General features: G+C 40.6%; 1 protein-coding gene across 2 annotated transcripts in view; it reads left to right on the top strand.

Annotated features, from left to right (window-relative positions):
- Window positions 1–4,563: 4,563 nt before the first annotated feature.
- Window positions 4,564–16,579, top strand: part of LOC138948895 (uncharacterized) — a 46,852-nt gene continuing 34,836 nt past the window's right edge. The window contains exon 1 of one of the 2 annotated variants that reach the window (XM_070320532.1): window positions 4,564–5,116. The gene's annotated coding sequence lies outside the window, so the exon portion shown is untranslated. Of the gene's footprint in view, window positions 5,117–14,154; window positions 14,540–16,579 lie in introns of those variants that run through there. The other variant, XM_070320531.1, reaches the window with a different exon arrangement.

Genomic DNA, 16,579 nt, shown 5'->3' with positions numbered 1-16,579 from the left:
GTGTGTGTGTGTGTGTGTGTGTGTGTGTGTGTGTGTGTGTGTGTGTGTGTGTGTGTGTGTGTGTGTGTGACGGAGTGATTGAGTTTGTGTGTCGATTTCTTACGTGAGCCTTGATGGCTTCGCCTCTTGTTTTAGTACTGTCTTCTTCTTTACAGTGACGTTTGGAAGCAGCTGGCTTACTAACTGCTACAAAGATATGGACATCTATATATATATACGACTAGTGTCTGTGTGTCTGTGTGTGTGTCTGTCTGTGCGCGATGCACGGCCAAAGTTCTCGATGGATCTGCTTCAAATTTGGTGGGCTTATTCAGAGAGACCCCGGACACAACCTCATCGATGAGATATTTCAACACGTGCTCTCAGCGCGCAGCGCTGAACCGATTTTGGTTCCACCTCAGCTATTTTGGTTCCACCTCAGCTACCCGGGCCCCCATACCGACACACCATAGCCGCTACACCACATCACAACGCCAAAGTTCTCGGTGGATCTTTTTCAAATTTGGACACCGTATTCAGCTACACCCCGGACACAATGTCATCGATGAGATATTTCAACACGTGCTCTCAGCGCGCAGCGCTGAACTGATTTGGGTTTTTGTGTTCATTTCACCATTATAAGTAACTCTTCCTTATCTTCTCCAGTGTTTGGCGTTTATCTCCCTTCCTTCGTGTGGCTTTCCCGTTTGTAACTTACTATTACTATTTTTAGAATGTCACTGCGCTGTCCACTGCGCTGTCCACAACGCTTCCCTTGCACCCGTAAGTTGTTCTTACTGTCAAAGTGAAAAGGTCGAATCAATTTATAGCCACGCGAAAAATACACTCTCACCTATCTCTATATATTTATAGATATAGATATACATATATATATATATACGGCTTCTCTGTGTGTGTGTTTGTGTGTGTGTGTGTGGGCAAAAACCTGTGGATTGTAGAGTTCTGTTTGTGATGGGGTCTAGCGGCTTTTGTCTGTCTGTATGCCACTTTCAACCCCTGACTCAGTTTATAAACTCAAATAGAAATATTCTGCCAAATACCTCAAAGGAAAAATTAAGCTATCTTTTAAGTTTTGATAAAGACCTTGGGTGGCAAGGTCCCAAACTTATCGCTGGACTTATGCACACGCACCCACTTGGTCCCTGGATATGAAGAGACGTTGCTGCGGCTGACGCCATTGCTTCTCATACAGCTACTATATATTTTTATCAGAACTTTTAAAAATACCATTTTATATCCAAGTATCTCTTAACACCATTTTTAATTAGATGAGCGAGAGTGTGCGGGGGGCGGGAGGGTGGTGAACCACTGTACATAAAGGGGAAGTTTGTGTGCGTGCCTGTGTGTGTTCTTAATCTAAGACAAATGTCGCCAATGTTTTTACAGAGTGACGTTAAATAAACGATTTTATCATCATCTGTCTGTATGTTCAGGCATTTGAGAAGCCACAACAGATAATAATTATAGGGCTAAGAAATAAGCTCTAAAATTCTCAATCCCGTTTGACAGGACTTCGCCTGCAGAGGTGATTGTGATGAACCGCCACGCTGTCTGTCTCTGTCTCGCGATTCACCCCGGCGAAGCCGGGTATTCCTCTAGTATTTATATAATTGTGTTCTTTGATTTTTTTGATTTTTTTTTAACATTTAGTCAAGTTTTGACCAAATGTTTTAACATAGACGGGGAATCGAGACGAGGGTGTGGCGTATGTGTGTGTATGTGTGTATAAAAATTATGTGTGCGTGTAGAGCGATTCAGAGAAAACTACTAAACTGATCTGCATGAAACTTAACATGAGAGTTCCAAGGTAGGATGTCCCCAGACATATTTTTCTTATTTTCGATAAATATATTTGATGACGTCATATCCGGCGTTTAGTGAAAGTTGAAGCCGCGCTGTCACGCCCTCATTTTTCAACCAAATTTATTGAAATTTTGGTCAAGCAATCTTCGACGACGTCCGGACTATAGGATTGCATTTCTGCTTGGAAGCTGAAAAATGTGTTATTTAGTTTGCTCATTAAAGTTGTCATTAAAATCGAATTTGCAGAAATAGATTAAAAAATGATTGCATTGTATTCTTCATCTTCTGCTGAATTTTAAAATATATAGATATATTATGTTTACTCTACAAATGTGTTCAGAATGAAAGAAAATAGGTTCAGTAAGTACTACGGTCGCATGTTTCGCGGAGACGAGCGTGACCCGTCTCGGTGTGATCTTTAAAGTTTGATAACGACTGACTAAATATTTTCATATCGCTTCACGCGATCTTTCTTTCTTTCCTTCTTTCTTTCTGTCTTTCTTTCTTTATTTATTTGTTTGCTTACTTGTTTCTTTCTTTTGCTTCTATCATTGTTTTTACATTTAGTCAAGTTTTGACTAAATGTTTTAACATAGAGGGGGAATCGAGACGAGGGTCGTGGTGTGTGTGTGTGTGTGTGTGTGTGTGTGTGTGTGTGTGTGTGTGTGTCTGTGTGTATGTGTGTGTGTGTTTGCTGGAGCGTGGAATACTTGACGCAAGATATCTTTAAGGGCGATGGTGAACTAAATTATTACTTACAACAATCACTGTTCGCCACATGCGTCTTTGTTTTTTACCAGCTCATATGATTTTGGTACCGTTGTGTTCTTTAGACTCTGCAATTTCTTTTGATATACTGTGTATAACTGGATCAAACAAGTTATACTAGTCACTAATGAACAAAGTAATTAGTTTTTTCCCGATTTAGCTGCATATTGTGACTAATTGGAACATGGCAATGAGGAAGGTATCACCGAAACAGTTGATCTACGTCCTCATGTACCTGTGTACGTATGTTTGGTTTTGATAACTGATCTGCTACAGGAAGTAGATATTTTGGAAAATATGAAATGCAAATGGCGGCAGTCACAGTATGTACCTTTATCGGAAAAAATACTAATTAAAGGGGGATAATCAATAAAAACGCAAGACTTGTGATCAGTCAAGTTCATAGACTAATACGACGACATTGTTAACAGTTTGGCATGAAATGGGCACGGATTGGCGGAAGATAAGCATGGTTAGGGGGGTAACTGCTTTATCTTGAAATTCAACCCCTCCAAAAGCGGCCCAGGTTAGCTGGCAACAACGGGTTTCAGATCCCCCGCAAACCTCCATTTACACCTGAGTCAGCATGGTTGGGGTGTGAATACCATTACCATGTGCTTACTTTACGGCAGAAATATCCTGCCAAATACTCCAAATGAAAAATTAAGCTATCTTTTAAGTTTTAATAAAGACCTTGGGTGGCAAGGTCCCAAACTTATCGCTGGACTTGTGCACACGCACCCACTTGGTCCCTGGATATGAAGAGACATTGCTGCGGCTGACGCCATTGCTTCTCATAATTATATATAGCTACTTTATATTTTTATCAGAACCTTTAAGAATACCATTTTATATCCAAGTATCTCTTATTACCATTTTTAATTAGATGAGCGAGAGTGTGCGGGGGGTGGGAGGGTGGTGAACCACTGTACATAAAGGGAAAGTTTGTGTGCGCGCCTGTGTGTGTTTTTAATCTAAGACAAATGTCGCCAATGTTTTTACAGAGTGACGTTAAATACACGATTTTATCATAAATATCATCATCTTTACGGCACCCATGCTGCTGTTTACGGTGCTTTGCTACCAGCCCCAGGCTTCAGATCTTCTGGAGGGAGCAGGATCCAGAACCGGCCACGGGATATCCCATCCCGTGGTTACGCTTGCCACATCCCGTGGTTCGCTTGGGCTCACACTGTGGGCCCTGCCTAAGTCCGGTAACAACAGAATGCAGTGTCCCCCTTTACCATGCTTATCTCCCGCCTATCTGTACCGAGTGACATGAAATTAACAAATACTGGCCTGAAGGAGACATATAACACGGATGGACAAGTAAACATAGCCTACCGTGCCTTTATAAAGGTGACCCCCTTGCATATCTAACCAATATATCTATAACACACAAAGGTAATATATCCGCTAGTACCTGCTGAAAACAAAACAAATAACATGTACGGTACTAGTTACAAACCCAGTTAACTCTCTCTCTCTCTCTCTCTCTCTCTCTCTCTCTCTCTCTCTCTCTCTCTCTCTCTCTCTCTCTCTCTCTCTCTCTTTCTCTCTCTCTCTCACTCACACACACACACACACAAACACACGCACAAGCAAACACGCACACATACACACACACACACACATACACACACACACAGACAAACATAAACACACGCACACAAAAACACAAAACACACACACACACACACATACACACACACACACACACATACTCACACGCACGCGCACGCACGCACACACACACACACACACACACACACACACACTCTTTCACTATCTCTCTAGCTCTCTCTTAAGACTGTCCCGTTGTCAAATACGCCTCTAGCTGTCTGTCAGTGTGGGGAAAAAAAAGATCAATACACATACGCGTGTAGAATGAATTCCCAGAGAGAAAAAACGCCCTGCTACCCAGGCAACGCACAATGTGCTGTATTCAGGCAGGTAGAATCGAACGGGGTACCTGTGTGTGAAAAGAAGTCGGGCACTCGTTTGACTGTGCAGTGTATATTTCATCTGTTCAGTGGATATTTAGGCTTGTTGGACTCGGTCTCTCTTCGACACTCGTGTGACTGTGCGTGTCAGTGTTAACTTCATACACCTGGAGTTTCAGGCTTATTGGAATCTTTGGTCGAAACTGTGATTCAGTGTATAGTTTTACTTCATCATTCTGTTGGATATTCAGGCTTTTCGGAATCTTTGTTCGACACTCGTTTGCCTGTGTGTGTCAGTGTAAACTTCATACACATGGATTGTTAGGCTTATTGGAATCTTTGTTCGAAACTGTGTGTCAGTGTATACTTCCTCATTCTATTGGATATTTAGGCTTTTCGGAATCTTTAATCGACGCTCGTTTGCCTTTGTGTGTCAGTGTGAACTTCATACTTTAGATTTTTAGGCCTTTTGGAATCCTTGTTCGACATTCGTTTGACTGTGTGTCAATATATATACATCATCTTGGTGAATTTAATGCCTTCTGGAATGTGTCATCGTTGTTGGACCGAGTGAACTGCGAAGATCATTACGGTGAAAGCAGGTATGTTGTCGTCGTTTGTTAAAGATACTTTTCTGTCCGCGTGTTGACCGTTTGGTAAATCACCTCAGATCTTTGCAGGCTTTACAATGGAACCCCCATCGTAAGGCCTCACTTATTTGTCCCCAAATATTTGTTCTTCATTTGTTTAATCACCGATTAATTACTATCCTTTACGCATTCTTCTGGTTAGATGTGTATGTGTGTTTACTTTATTTTGTTTGGGTGTTTTTCTCACCTTCTTTTTCGTCTTTTCTTTTCTCTTCTAAATTTGGATAATATTTTGTGTAACATTTACGGATTATTTTTGCTTAATGTGTAAGGGCTTGACTGTCTGCCATGTTCCTCTTGTACATTTGTTTGAAGATACCACCATAAAAGCCGTAGGCTTGTTCTTGTTTTCACCTTATGCCGATGTACATTTCCTGAACATGTAAAATATGAATAAACATTGTTTAAACCAAGGCCTAACTTAAAGCTGGGAAAAAAATCAGGTCTTAAAATAGTGGTGATGTACAGATGAAATGTACACACACTACACACACTACACACTCCAAACACACACACTGCACACACCAAACACACACTACACACACACTACACACACCAAACACACACTACACACACCAAACACACACACACACTACACACACCAAACACACACACTACACACATCAAACACACACACTACACACACCAAACACACACTACACACACCAAACACACACACTACACACACCAAACACACACACTACACACACCAAACACACACACTACACACACCAAACACACACACTACACACACCAAACACACACACTACACACACCAAACACACACACTACACACATCAAACACACACACTACACACACCAAACACACACCAAACACACACTACACACACCAAACACACACCAAACACACACACTACACACACCAAACACACACACTACACACACTACACACACAAACAAAAGGTCTCAAAAGGGAGACAGTCTTACATCGGGGGGAGGGGGAGTCTCAAGATGAGTTTGTTTTTCAATTTATTTTGGTACTATATGCATAATCAAAAAACAAGAAAGGTAGGTTGTTGGAACGTTTGTTATTGACAAAACAATACATATGCATAAAAAATTACCGTCCTTCAATTTGTACGCGTACCAAAAATCAAGCGTCCAGCCCGGTTGCTTTCTTTGCAGAGGGGGGATATTTAGCTCATGGAATTGCCAAACTGACACGTACGTACGTATGTCAACCTGCACAATTCATTTAGCAACGAAATAATCGATACAGGAAGCAGCTAGACTGACAGTTTTTAGTTCATTGTAACCGAGCGCAAGAAGCACAACAATCTCCTTGAGGATTGAGAATTTTAGAACTAATTTCTTTGCCCTATGAAAACTGTTATGGTAACACAAAGGCAACCAAGAACATACAATAAGAGATGATGATCAAATGATGATAAAATCGTTTATTCCACGTCATTCTGTATAACATTGGCAACATTTGTCAATAAGAGACAGTAGCAGCCAGACGCCATCACAAACAGAACTCTACAATTCACAGGTGTCTAGCTGTTCGAACTATAAATAACCCGAAAGACAACTCTGCAGAGTCTGCGTGAAGGGTGACGCAGTAGTCTTCTTGTCACATTATCCCAAGCGAAAGCCGTGACAGAGCTGTGATGATATACGTGATTAATTACATTAGAAGGAATGTATGTAGCGTAAATGTGTTGTGTAATCTTTATTAGAGCCTTAATGCTTAAACCATTTTGACCAAATCCGGACTATATATTTAATATCTTAGGTACCAAAGTTTATGGTACTGTTGAATTGAATTTGTTTCTCTCTCAAAACGATCTTCTTTCACCCGCACACGGTGGGCCTGTATATATATCAAATCCGATATATAATCTGCAAAAATGACTGTCTCCATAAATGACTTACTTCTTACACAAGCACACTGTACACCATCCTGAACTCAGGTCAAAATGAGTTCGGCTCATTCTCTCCCTGACAGGATGCCTTGAGTTTCCTTGTCTGGCAAGGAAACCGATTTGTTTACATATTTCAACCGTCGTACGAAGAAGAAGAAGTTTACATATTTAGAGCTTTTTGTAATGTATTATTGATATAAGCAGATTCGCGATCGTCGATAATGATTTTTCATGGTGTTTTGTAATTTGTAAATTACAAAGGAATTGATATGTAAGCCAGTTTCAAGCGAGCTATTTTTCGCGGCTGTATTTACTGTGCAAACAACTCTAAATATGGCAAAAGTGTCACGTGATAATCAACCGTTTGGTTTCGGCGCTCACTGGAGCAGACGATTTTTTCTGTAACCAGTTGACAGTGATGAAACCATATATTACGGTCTCCTTCCGGCAGCAGTCCCAAAATTTCGACTTGTTTTGACCTTAGAACGATGTCTTTATCATAACTGTGAAGAACAGAACGGAGATCACTGTCGAAGTCGGCCTATCTGCAATCCTTTTCGTCTCGCGAACACTGATCTCAAATTTAGATCAGTGCTCGCGAAAAACATATGGGAGATAACTCTGTATTTTTGTTTTGATAGATTCGCGTAGGACTGTAGCGTCCGGTCAGAGAGACAACTGGCAATAGCTGTGGAGCGATGCTTATCAGAATGACTGTACACACGTATAATGTGCATACAGGACTTTCTTCCTTCACCACCACACAGTACGATTTAAGACCGCTGACATGCTCAAGTAAATATTCTATATCCTTCTATCGCGGCTCTTGACAGGTATTGCCAGTCCACAAAAAGGAGGTTAACGTAGGATTAAAGCCATGGTTTTTATATTTAGTCAAATTTTGACTAGCTGTTTTAACATAGAGGGGAAATCGAGACGAGGGTCGTGGTGTATGTGTGTCTGTGTGTGTGTGTGTGTGTCTGTCTGTCTTGTGTGTGTGTAGAGCGATTCAGACTGAACTACTGGACCGATCTTTATGAAATTTGACATGAGAGTTTCTGGGAATGATATCCCCGGATTTTTTTGATTTTTTCGATACATACCTTTGATGACGTCATATCCGGCTTTTGGTAAAAGTTGAGGCGGCACTGTCACACCCTCATTTTTCAATCAAATTGATTGAAATTTTGGCAAAGCAATCTTCGACGAAGGCCGGAGTTTGGTATTGCATTTCAGCTTGGTGGTTTAAAAAATAATTAATGAATTTGGTCATTAAAAATCGGAAACTTGTCATTAAAAAAAAAATTTTAAACGATCTAAAAACAATTTTATCTTATTCTTCGTCATTTTTTTTATTCCAAAAACATATACATATGTTATATTTGGATTACAAACAAGCTCTGAAAATTAAAAATATGAAAATTATGATTAAAATTAATTTTCCGAAATCGATTTAAAAACAATTTCATCTTATTCCTTGTCGGTCCCTGATTCCAAAAACATATAGATATGATATGTTTGGATTAAAAACAAACTCAGTACGCTAAAAAGAATAGAGATACAGAAAAGCGTGTTATCCTGCTCAGCGCGACCATAACCGCACTATTCTGGCTTGTCGATTTCACTGCCTTTGTCACGAGCGGTGGACTGACGAAACTACGAGTATGCGGTCTTGGTGGAAAAATGATGTGCGTTCAGTTTCATTCTGTGAGTTCGACAGCTTGACTAAATGTCACGTTGTTATTTCGCCTTACGCGACTTGTTGTTTGTGCTTCTTCTGCTAGCCGTTTCACATACCTCCGCTTAGATTCTAATAATAAGAACATTTATATAGCGCTAAATCAAAAACTTTCGTTAAAGAGCTATTTTTCCCGGTGGTTTATATTCTGCTTTGGTTTAAACTGTTTTATTTAACGTTTGTGCATTATTTACAAAAAACGCATATTGAGTAAACAACAACAAGCATAATGCTTATAGTGGTGTTCACTATTTCTAGAAAATTACATATAATATAAATGGCGGCTATTGTACAGTTTAAATGAAAAGCTTGCAAACATGAAAAGAAAATTGAATGAAAATTGTACATCAAAACAAAAATCCGTTTGGGAATACATATATAATATTTATGGTGTTTGCGAGTAAGAGATAGGGAGGGAGAGAGGGAGGGAGGGAGGGGGAGAGAGGGGGAGAGTGAGAGAGAGAGAGAGAGGGAGAAAGAGGGAGAAAGAGAGAGAGAGAGAGAGAGAGAGAGAGAGAGAGAGAGAGAGAGAGAGAGAGAGAGAGAGAGAGAAAGAGAGAGAGACGAGTAGACGTGTCGATTTTGCTTTCACTTTACATGTTTATCTGTTCGAAACGGCCGGGCTGTCCAATAAATTCCTGCACTGTTAAAAAGATTTTTTTGTTAATTTTTGTTTGCAAGGAGGGGTTTCCATGAAGTAGAATATCTGTGTGTATGAGGTTGTTGAATTGGTTAGTTTGTTGATTGTGTTGTTTCTTGCAGCTAAGTGTAAACGGCATTCTAGTAAGAAGTGTGTTGCAGTTTCTGTTCCATCACCACAGTCGCATACGCTGTTTTCCGCAAGGTGTCGCTCAACTAAGTCTTTCTTTAGATCACTAATATTAAGTCTCATTTTTGTGTGGATTATTTGTGTTTGTCGACTGCCACTGTAGAAGTAAACGGAAATTTGTGTGTCGTCTTTTGTTAAGTAATGTTTAAATTCCCCGAGGGAGTCAGTTAACTGTATTTGTTCAGGTAGTTGGTTCCAGAGTACTGTTGTCGAAGGAAAAAATGATGTTTTGTACGTTTCTGTTCCATGTGGGGGTATACTTCGTTCTAAGGGGCGGCGTCTGTGGTAGGGGTTGTTGGCTGCTACGAGAGGTGGGAGTGCTGCTTGTAGGTATGGGGGGGTCTTGTCGTGAATAATTTTATGGAACATTGTTAGTTTATGACGGTTACGCCTTTCAGATAATGATTGGAGTCGAGATTCTCCGTAAAGCTTAAAGTGACTGGTTCCGCGGACAGCTCCGATGATTGTTCGTATTGCATCTAGGTTTAACTTTTCGAGTTCATCTGTTAGGGTTTTGCTACAATTGTCCCATATTATGTCGCAATAATCAAAGTGTGGTAGAATGAAGGATTTAAACATAATTTCCAATGATTTTCGACTCAGTCTATATTTGTATGTACGCAAGCAAGCTACGAGAGTTCTGCACTTTGCAACAAGAGATTTTATATGTTCATCCCATTTACAGTTGTTTTGTATTATTATTCCTAAGTGTTTGTGATTTTGGGAACTTTTAAGGATGGTATTGCCAAAGTTTAGATCTGCGATATCAGGGGTTCTTTGTGTACAAAAGTTCACCAATTCAGTTTTTGCATGGTTAAATGCTACCTTCCATGTTTCTGCCCAATTTACAATTTTTTCAAGATCTGAGTTTAAAATTTCGGTACGGATGTTGTGATTGGCTAAAGACAAGTACATGCTAGTGTCGTCAGCAAAAAGCTTAATCGTAGATTCTATGTCACGTACAATGTCGTTTACATAAATTAGGAAAAGCAAAGGTCCAAGCACTGATCCTTGAGGAACTCCCGCTACTACTGGAAGATAAGCTGATTTACTGCCTTTTAATACAACTGCTTGCTTTCGATCTGTTAGGTAGTCTGTAAACCAGTTTAATAATGGCCCAATAATTCCAACGGCTTCGAGTTTATGCAATAAGCCCCGGTGCCAAACTCTATCGAATGCTTTGGATATATCAAAGAAGATTGCTTGGGTAGTTATTCTATTATCGAGTGATTTGCATATGTCATTGTATATTGTAAGAAGCTGGTAAACAGTTGAGTCTCCAGGGATGAAACCGGACTGCGACTCTGTAATGATATTGTTTTGTGTTAAGTAGTCAAAGACATGAATTTGTATGCATTTCTCTAGTGTTTTGCCAACACAGCTTAGGAGGGAGATTGGACGATAATTACTACATGTATCTTTGTTTCCCTTTTTATGAACTGGTGAAACGTGGGCTATTTTCCAAACTGACGGAAAAAGTCCTTCACGTAAAGACCGATTAAACAGTGCAGTTAGGCTGTCACAAATCACTTCGCAGCTCCCAATTAAAATTCTATTGTGGATTTCGTCTGGACCGACTGCTTTTGTTTTGTCTAGTTTGTTAATCGTATTTATAACTTCTTCGACTGAAAGTGTGAGAGTGTTTATTCTGCAAGGAAGCCTTGGTACTTCAGGAATGTCTGCTATATCGTCTTCGACAATGGACTGTTGGATAAAGAAGTCGTTGAACAAGTTTGCTTTTTCTAGGTTAGTATAGTAGGTTGTTCCGTTTGACGTCAAAGGAGGAATTTCATTGGGGTTTGATCCTTTCTTTGATAAGAATGATTTAACTAGTTTCCACCAATTTTTAGTACCAAAGTTATCTCCACTGGATACTTTTTTGTCTAATTCTTTTATATATTCTAATTTCCGATTTCGAATTGTGTCAGTATAATTATTGCGAGTCATACGAAAGTGTTCCCAGGCCTCAGGTGTGTTTAGTCGCACTGCTGTATCGTGAACTGATCTTTTTTTGTCGCGTAGTTTTATAATTTCCTCTGTCATCCATGGTGCGTCTTGATCGCGAACAGTTATTGTCTTTAATGGCATGCATAGTCTTGCGACACTTAACAGCTTTTCGGAAAATGACCTGGCTGCTTCGTTGACAGTGTGTAGCGTTGCAATGCTCATCCAGTCGATTTTCCTCAGTTCGGTAAGGAATTTTTCTTTGTTTAATTTGGAATAGTTAAATATTGTTCTTTTAGATGCAGGAGTTTTATGTATGTGTTTCTTAATTGTCGCACATGGCACAGAATGGTCGCTGCAAATAGGGGGTAGAACGTTAATGCTTTGCACGATGTCTACACTCGAGGTAAGAATAAGGTCAATGCATGACGATGTTGTTTCTGTAACGCGGGTCGGAAGTGTAACTAGTTGTTGTAGACTGTTTAGAGTGATAATATCAAGAAGATGCTGCGACGGGTTGTTTGTAAAATCTGAATTGAAATCACCAAGAATAATAAACATATGCTCTGAAGCGGCGACATTTTTAATTGACTGATCGATGAGTTTCCAGTATTCTACATTAGAGTTAGGCGGCCTATAAAATGTACCTATTAACAACGTATCCTGGTTTAATCTAGTTTCAACCCATACGGCCTCAAGCTGGGGGATCAGAAGGTCATGCCTTGGTTTGCACACAAGAGTGTTTTTCACGTATACTGCTACCCCGCCGTGGGGGTCGTTAGGTCTGTCTTTACGAATTGGGGGGTGATAACCTTCAAGATGAATGTCGTCGTTAGACGTGGTCTCCGAAAGCCATGTCTCTGAGATCGTTATAATATCGTGGGTACTAGTCTCTGCTTCTATTATATCTAATTTGTTTCTGATACTTCTAGCATTTATGTGTATAACAGATAGCTCGCTAGGTTTCTTAGTTCGTGACGGTCCAGGGTTCGGGTGAATGTCGCCAGCAAGGCAGATCAGATAGCTGGCAAGGTTAATAAGTATTATATAGAAGAAGGATACGCTAACTGGTGCAATGTGGGTAAGTTGATTACGTGGTTTAATAGATTCGGCTTGTTGTGTCACATTCTTGGATGGGGCTGTCTTTCGACCGAGTAGATGCGATTTAAAGAATGTTTGGTTAGATAAACAATGGAGTAACAACGCAAGAGGATAGCCTTCTTTGCCCATAAAAAGCAATGCGAGAAAAGAGTAAATATTTGAAATATTCAGAAAGTTTAATTTTTTATTGGACAGGCCGACCGCTATTGAGTGATAATCCCCGATTCTGGCCCTGTAACAAGCTAGTGATACAAACATTATGTCACAGTTTCGCTAAGGAACACAAAAGGAGACGGGGCCAGAAGCGGTGGCGATCGTTCACACTGGTCTCTCGGAGGAAGCACACTCTTGGACGGAGAAAAAAATGTCTCCATCAGGAAAGGAGAAAGAGGACAGTTGGGTGAACAGAGCAGAAATATCGAAGTTCTAAGTAGGAATGACATTTTTAGAATTACGTTCAGTGTATAAATTGGAACAGAGCGATATGTCTAAGTGAAAAAGCAACTTTAAAAGAAAAACTAGAAAAGAAAGTAAATATAAACAATATGGAAAACTCGCAAAGAACCAACAGAAAGGAGAACAGCAACAATGAAGTACGATCACAAACAAAGGTGTTCATGAAAGTCAAGGGTAGAGTTGAATTTGAGCAGCAATGCGAATACAATCAAATCAGACGAACTAGGTATCTTGGTGGGCATTTACAGTGGTGTTTGTACATATATATATATATATATATATATATATATATATATATATATATATATATATATAAGATATATTGTATCACATAGAAGCGTTAGATAGGTGTACTCATGGATACAAAAAGATACAAATAAGAATACAACCATAACAACAACTATGCCTATGCACTCACCCACACAGTAAGTCAATCGAAGGAAAATAGTCTAAGTCAATCGTAGGATAAATGTACTTGTCGTCGGACAAAGGAGAAGAAGCGACACGCTTTACCACAACAGACATGAGCGATGGAGAACAGTATGATGGTATGCTTTGCGTCTGCCGCGACGGTGCCTGATAAAGCTAAACATTGGCAAGCACTGCTCACAGCCCGGCACACAGCACTGTAAACATTCCCCGTCCCTTCACCTCTCCACCATCCGCCCTACCCTTGGTCTCATGCCTGTAGAGAGTTCAGACACATTACCAAAACTAATTAGCTCACTCTGTTCAGAATGGGGTGGGTGTTTTTAAAAGAATCAGTTTTGCATGTTGACGCTGGTGTGTCTGTTACAAAAACAATTCACACTCTGCTGTGCAGTTGTGCAGTTCACATGGGTAGCGATTTTCAACCAACTTTGTTCTGACAATGCGCTCATAAGTTGGTTGAAAATCGGCCATGTAAACGGGCCCGACACTGCATGGCAATTTTCCTTGATTTTTTTAAGGACATTACAATTTTGAGTCTAAGTCTTGAGTCTTGAGGAGGACTCACCGGGTAGCTCGCTCTGCATAGCTTCGCGTAGCTCCAAGCGCTGCGCGAGCGACATATAATCGATGGGACACCCGAAAGAAAAGTACGGGTGGGTCGAAAATAGACAAGAGAACTAGTTTGCGCGTCCGCAGCCGACCTACCCAGTGTCGCGTTCCGGTCTGTCATTTACACAGAGGAAAATGGCGTCGTCAGTGGACGATTGAGACAGCCTGACTGCGACAGTTTGATGATGGGCGACGGACATTCTGAGTGTGGTTTTCAGTCCGGGTGTGCGTTCCGTTCCCTGCTGTGATACGGGAGAGATTGTATTACTTTGTCAGTGGTGGGTTAAGCGATTTTAGGGGTCTTCTTCAGCTTCGTCCTTCTGAGCTGAATTGTGTCTGCGTCTTTTTTTCGGCTTGGTTATTTTTTCCATTGGGAACAGGTAGGTTTTCCCGCTGGTCTGCTTTGCTAATTGTTTGGATTTTGTGTTGTCTTTCCTTGTCAATGGCGTAGAGTTCATTACAAGGGGCTGGGCGTTAAAAGGGAACGTTTGGTTATTTTGTCCCTCTCACTGTCTGTCTGTCTGTCTGTCTCTCTCTCTCTCTCTCTCTTTCTCTCTCTCTGTCTCTCTCTCTGTCTCTCTCGTGCGTACGTGCGTGTGTGAGTGTGTGTGTGTGTGTGCGTGTGTGGTGGGGTGCGGTGATACAATAACCTCGAGTTTTCGCAGACAGCTTTTTTACATTTAGTCAAGTTTTGACTAAATGTTTTAACATAGAGGGGGGAATCGAGACGAGGGTCGCGGTGTATGTGCGTGTGTGTGTGTGTGTCTGTGTGTGTGTGTGTAGAGCGATTCAGACTAAACTACTGGACCGATCTTTATGAAATTTGACATGAGAGTTCCTGGGAATGATATCCCCAGACGTTTTTTTTCTTTTTTTCGATAAATGTCTTTGATGACGTCATATCCGGCTTTTTGTAAAAGTTGAGGCGGCACTGTCACACCCTCAGTTTTCAATCAAATTGATTGAAATTTTGGCCAAGCAATCTTCGACGAAGGCCGGACTTCGGTATTGCATTTCAGTTTGGTGGCTTAAAAATTAATTAATAACTTTGGTCATTAAACATCTGAAAATTGTTTAAAAAATTAAAAAATTATAAAACGATCCAAAATTTACGTTCATCTTGTTTTTCATCATTTTCTGATTCCAAAAACATATAAATATGTTATATTTGGATTAAAAACAAGCTCTGAAAATTACAAATATAAAAATTATGATCAAAATTAAATTTCTGAAATCGTTTTAAAAACTATTTCATCTTATTTCTTGTCGGTTCCTGATTCCAAAAACATATATGTGATATGTTTGGATTAAAAACACGCTCAGAAAGTTAAAACGAAGTAAAGAGTGCTATGAAGCACAGCGCAACCGCTAACGCGCCAAACAGGCTCGTCACTTTCACTGCCTTTTGCACTAGCGGCGGACTACGTTCAGTTTCATTCTGTGAGTTCCACAGCTTGACTAAATGTAGTAATTTCGCCTTACGCGACTTGTTATTTATTTTTTATTTTACCCAAGGTAGTCAACATCCAATTATCCCTTCAAGGGTTGATACTGTGTTGCGCGTTTAGAAATTGACTCTACTCGGCCAAACCGTCCGGCCCGTGCAACAAACGATCCAGATAATTATGTATCAGGGACGGGTAGGCGACACGGTGTAAAAACTGTGACGGCGCTTTTGTACTGTAACCAAATTCCAACTCCTTCTTTTTGCTTCGCAGCTAACGCGATATGATCGGGATTTTCTTTGTTAGCGACATTGTGGACCAACCAGTACACAATGGAAACACACCCCCCCCCCCCTCCCCTCTTCTGTCCCCCTCCCACCCCTTGTAAGGCCCCCACCTCCACTCCACCCACAACCTATTAAAGATTCTGTTAAGACTCCACCCACAAAGATTTTAAGACTCCACCCACAACCTATTAAAGATTCTGTTTTCTCAGACGCTCTATGCCTCATTTCCGTAAATTTACCTCCTTTGGAGATATGATTTTCACAGAATGTCAGTTGGCGGTCTTGGTGGTTTTACTGTAGTGTTGTCAGTACTAGTTTGACAGCGTGTGACCTCAGTGTAACATGCAAGAAGCCTTGGCAAACAGGATGGGTGTGCCAAGGGGGTACGTGTGGATTCATGTTTCACTTGTACGACCTTTAAAGGTACTGGACCCTTCTCGTGTAAACTTCTCGGCCAGAGATACTGTAGCGAAATCTCGGGACTAGGTTTTTCCATGGGATCAAACATTCCCTCCACTCGGTCATATACCCAAAACTAACACCGTGACTGCTTGCTGTCGTGAGTTGGATTTTTGTTTTAATCCATTTTTTTTAAATGTGTGTGTGTGTGTGTGTATGTGTGTGTGTGTGTGTGTGTGTGTGTGTGTGTGTGTGTGTGTGTGTGTGTGTGTGTGTGTGTGTGTGTGTG

Source organism: Littorina saxatilis, linkage group LG15 (genome assembly GCF_037325665.1).
Source record: "Littorina saxatilis isolate snail1 linkage group LG15, US_GU_Lsax_2.0, whole genome shotgun sequence".
Lineage (NCBI taxonomy): Eukaryota > Metazoa > Mollusca > Gastropoda > Littorinimorpha > Littorinidae > Littorina > Littorina saxatilis.
Note: the sequence above shows the minus strand (reverse complement) of the source record. Positions and strands in the feature narration are given on the sequence as shown.